Source organism: Triticum urartu, chromosome 7 (assembly GCF_003073215.2).
Source record: "Triticum urartu cultivar G1812 chromosome 7, Tu2.1, whole genome shotgun sequence".
NCBI classification, from domain to species: Eukaryota; Viridiplantae; Streptophyta; class Magnoliopsida; order Poales; family Poaceae; genus Triticum; species Triticum urartu.
In genome coordinates, this window is record NC_053028.1 from 7,036,695 (window position 1) to 7,041,766 (window position 5,072).

The 5,072-nt window shown below is 46.6% G+C and overlaps 1 pseudogene; it reads right to left on the reverse strand.

Moving 5' to 3' along the window:
* Positions 1–242: 242 nt before the first annotated feature.
* On the reverse strand, positions 243–4,413 carry LOC125525292 (annotated as a pseudogene).
* Between the last annotated feature and the right edge of the window lie 659 nt (positions 4,414–5,072).

Consider the following 5,072-nt stretch of genomic DNA (forward strand, 5'->3'; position numbering starts at 1 on the left):
GCGTCAAGTATGTTGCTCTTCCGTGTTTGTCATATTGTCACGCGAGTCCATCAAATCTGTAACATCATGGTACAAAACTGCATGACCTATTACAAGACACATTCTCGCGAGAACTTTATCAATTTCTCGCAATATGTCCAGATGATGATGCGGTACAAGAAGTAACAGCCAAAGATACACATTGGGTACAATTTCAATTTCTGAAACATCATTCGGACACAAATGGATGGAGTACTAGAGTTTAGAGGATAACTGATCAAGCACACATACACATAACCAGCTTAGAGGAGATGCAGACATGAACAGCACACATCGATGAATCCAAGCAACAGATTACAAGGAGAAGAAGGGTAATTAAGGCAAATAAGGCTACAAGGAGAGGGCCCGAGCACTAAGGACATGATCAACACAGCCAGAATACATTAGCTTCAGGCTGATGTTCTTGAGATTTGGATGCTCCGCATACTGGTTCTCTAACTGTATCTTCATCATATTGATGCCTTCACCATCCATCCGAATTTCCTTGAGGTTCCTGAGAAATTGTAGCCCCTTCATTTCCATGTATTCGTAAGTTTGTAGCAGCTCGAGCTTAGGCATTGCGTCCTTTCCAAACCTCAAAACGTTGAGATTGAACAGGACGAAAAACTCAAGCACCAGCAGGCTCGGGAAATGCAGATCATCCACGTCAATTGCCTAATACCCCAATCGTAAAACTGCAAGGTTTGGTAGACCCCCGAGGACTTGTATGTCATCAGTTTTGTCCAATCTGCTGCGCTCTAGGTCCAACTTTGATAGACTCTGTAGGTGATGCATCCAATGCGGCACTCTGTCTAGGGGGACAAACAACGTGAGGCTCTCAAGGTGTTTTGGTGGCAACAAATCACCTCCCAAACAACCATCTATGGATTCTTTTTGCATGAAATTTCCATGCACTGTCAAAGAACGTAGTTGGTTGTGAGCAGCAATGGCAGACCAGAACTTCTTCATGTTTTTCTTGTTGATAAACGTGAAACACACATCTAGCTTACACAGCTGGGGTCCTTTATGACCTTTTCATGCCCCCTTGTAACATTGACAACACCCAGTGTTAGCAGGGACGTCAATTTTCCAGTCCCTCTTGGAGCTTTAACACCTTCTGTACATATATGTTGTAAACGCACCCAGAGAGAACGGTGCACGTTGAACATATCGTGCATGTTCAAGCCAAGTTCTGCACGTTGTGCACTCCAAAATGATTTGACTAGAGATAGCAAAAAAATGGCCTGCTGGAACACCAAAAGTTCGCATTCCATGGACCTCTCCACTAACCGGTAATCAAACGTGTCATGTTCGTTCGCTGCGCGAATATAACGACCAGTTGTACGGAGGTTGTAGCTTGCGAAGCTCGGTTTTGGTTCTTGGCAGTTCTTATATATGTGTGCCTTTGATATCCAATGTTTGGAGGTAGCTCAAATTCCCAATAGAATTAGGAAGATACCAAATATAAGCACCATTCCGTATAGAGAGGTATCTGAGGTGATAGAACTTCCCAATTCCATCAAGGTTGTGATTTGTGAACCGTAATGTGTCCTCCAAATCGAGCACTCGGAGGAACCTCATCTTCTCAGAGATGAAATACGGTCTCCACTCTCCGTACACAGTCAGTGATCTCACATGTGACAAGTCCAGCATATCAAACACATCTGTATCTCTTTTCCAATTGCTGCTAATGGCAAGATGCCGTATTGGACCTCGTATACTGCTCAAACAACATCCTTCTTCAAGTGTAAAAACAAGGTTCTCCTCCCTAGCCTTGGAGATGCATATTTCACGAATGATATCATGAAGCTGACAAGAATTATTTTTCCCACTATGATGGTTTACACCTTCTCTTGGCAGAATCATACTCCTGTCCAAAAGTTCATCAAAGTAGTTGTCGCCAATTTCTTCTGCTGTCATGCCATGCATCTCCTTGCAATAACCCTCTGCGATCCATCTCCTCACCAAACGCTTGCGCTTAATGATGTAGTCTTCTGGGAATATGGACATGTATAAGAAACACAACTTGAGGTGGTAGAGTAAGCCATCATAGCTCCTCATAAGGACTGTCTTTATAGTCCTAAGCTCTGGGTTGATCTCCAACTCAGCACTAATACGGCCATGCATCTTCCTCCATTCAATAGCAGTTTTAGGCCTTGTGGCTAGGAATCCACCTATAGTTGATATTGCAAGGGGAAGTCCATCACACTTCTTTAAGATAAGTTTTGCTTGTTCCTCCATATGAAGGTCCAAATTAACCTCTCCTCTCTTGTTCTTAAACACCTAACATAAATATAACTAAATATTGTCAAGTACTTGGATTAAAGAATAACCGTTTGAGATAAAAAAAACTGCTTTTTTCAGTCTTGCTTCAGTATGTGGCTTTTGAAAGAAGTCCTATGCCTAATAAGCTCAGTTTGTGGTTGTTGAGCTGTGATATTATGTGCTTTTTTTCAGCAGTGTTGTAGAGAAGAACCCGAATAGAGTCTATTGCATGCTCTTCTTTATCAATACATTTAATGTTGCCTCTCACATTTCACCGTCTTCCTTCCACAATAAAAGCACATGTGTATTTGCTTATTGTAAAATATCAGCAGATAGCTGACCACTCAGTAATAGGATATATCGGAATCTACCTCGATCCAAAATGGAGTTATGGAGTGTAAGTCTAGTAATCTCAATCTTATGTCTCGATGCAAATGACAAAAGAATGATAAGAAATGTGTTTGAGACATCTTAAAAAACTCTAAATAATATTGTCTGATGACAAAGTCTCAATCTTATGTCTCGATGCAAAAGTCCCTCCTCTCCCCTCGCGTCGCCTCCCCTGGGCGACGCCAGGGCCCCCCCAACCCTAGCGCCGCAGGCCACCCCTCGCGCCTCCTCCTGCCGCCGCTGCCGCCGGCGTGGGCCGCAGTGGCGGCGGGCCCGGCGCCAAAGGCACCTGGGCAGGCGGAGGTTGTGGGATCCCATCTGAGGTGGTAGGGGCGGCACCTCTCGTGGGAGTCCGAGGGCGGCGGCTAGGGCGGCGACCCTATGCCACGCGACGGTGGCCGCAGTTCCATGGCCGGCGGAGCGGCGGCCCTGAGATGGACGGCGGCGGTGGTAGCGTCCCATCCGGCGGGGTTGGCTGATCTGTGCGGAGATGGTGACGGCGGTGGCTGCGGATCCAACGTCCCGATCGGATCTGCCGCAGGGTGGCCTTGCGCCGACCGGCGGCGCGTGGAGGGACCGGTGAGGAGATGACGAATCTCCGCCGGAGTACCGATGGCGGCGTACGTCTTCGTGGCGAGGCTCCGCTCGGTTCCAACCAGCCGAGAGAGATCGGGACGACGTGGCTTTCGGTGAAAATCGCGCCTGACTGCGGTCTTGGTGGACGTGGCGGCGTCTCGGACGTCGTTCCCTTCTCGAGACATCGTCGCTGCAGGTCACGTCAACCTGATCCGGATGTTCCTGGGGAAACCCTAGATCTGGGTCTACCAGATCTGACGATGACAGCTTTCGGTATCGTTCTCCCTCCTGGGGGCATCATTTTGGAGCAAGTGCTGGCTGGAGGGGACAAGAGGAAGAGCGGTGCTTCATCTTGCCCATTTATGGTGGTGGATCTCAGCGGCGTGGCGCACTGGAGATTCGGCGCCCGATGCGCGGAGATGGACTCGCACAAGATGGTGGCGTTTTTTAGCGTCGTGGTGGCGTCGACGGCAGCTAGGCCGGGCAAGTTAGATGCAACCATACAACACTGAGGATGGATTGGTGGCAGGTGGCTGCGGCGGCCTCAGGCGTCCTGGTTGAGGAGACCGTCGGACTGGTAGGTGCCACATACCCCGCAGGCGTCCTGGTTGGGACCTCAGGCCTTAGATGTTAGCTTTGGTTGCGAGGTTTTTCTGGTACTAGGCCCAGACTATCAGCATCCCTTCATTAATTGGATAGGAGTGGCGACACTTTTGTTGCCTAGACAGTGGCTTCAGTCTTACTGTTGCATGACTTTGTAAGGATTTGTGTGAATAATTAATAAAGTGGCTGCATGCATGATCTACATGCAGAGGCCGGGGGTCTTCCTTCATATCTAACAAAAAACTCATGCAAAAGATTACTGCCAAAAAAAGACTCATGCAAAAAGAAAGTTAAGATATCAGATTTTTAATAAAGCACCTTCTTTTTGAAGATATCAAGTGCAGCAGCATCTTTCAGACCTTCAAGACGATACATGTTGGTGTCTTCTCCTGAACAATGTTTGGCAACATTTTTTCCCTTGTGGTGACTGACCGTTCCGGCATTTTTCAAGCAACTTCTGACCAAATCCCATTCTGCAGTGGTTGATATATCATCAAGAACAATGAGGCTCTTTTTATTCGCAAGGAGATTTAATTCTTCAACCAATTCTTGAAGTCTCATTGTTGCTATGATCTTCTTTTCTTTTCTGGTTTTTGTTGCTCCAATAGAGTCTTCTCTTACATCACTCAGTAGTTGCAAAGCTAAACTTCTGATGACCATTTTAGGGTCGAACGGACGCAATGCAGTGATCCAAGCACGCTTCCAGCCACCAAGTTGTTGGCTTCGGTAGCTGCTTCAAACAAGAGTTGTCTTCCCAAGACCTCCCATTCCCTACACTGAGGTACACCAACAAAATTGATAACATGATCTTGCTCTGCTTCTCGCCCAGTGAACACTTCCTCAACCACTGTCGTTGTGACGCTAGCGATCAAACTTCTTTCGGGAGGTGAGTGATTAATTGTATCTCCAGTGGCACTCTCTGGCAGTTGTTCCTCTATTTCACTTGTGGACGTTACTGGGTTGTCTTCAGTAGTGATAACTTTTTCCGTGTTCGGTCTAGTCTCTACAACACCTGATGCAGGCCTACCCTACAGATATAGCATATATATGAGAAATTTTATGTACATGTGCTCCACAAAATTTATGCCTGGAGTTTCCATGTATTAGTGTTGACCTTAGCATCTACCCGCATATTAGCACCAGCTCTAAACAATTTTTCAATGTTTCATTCTTTACTAAACACATAACTGAAAATTCAAGGGGAGCTCCATTTCATTGCA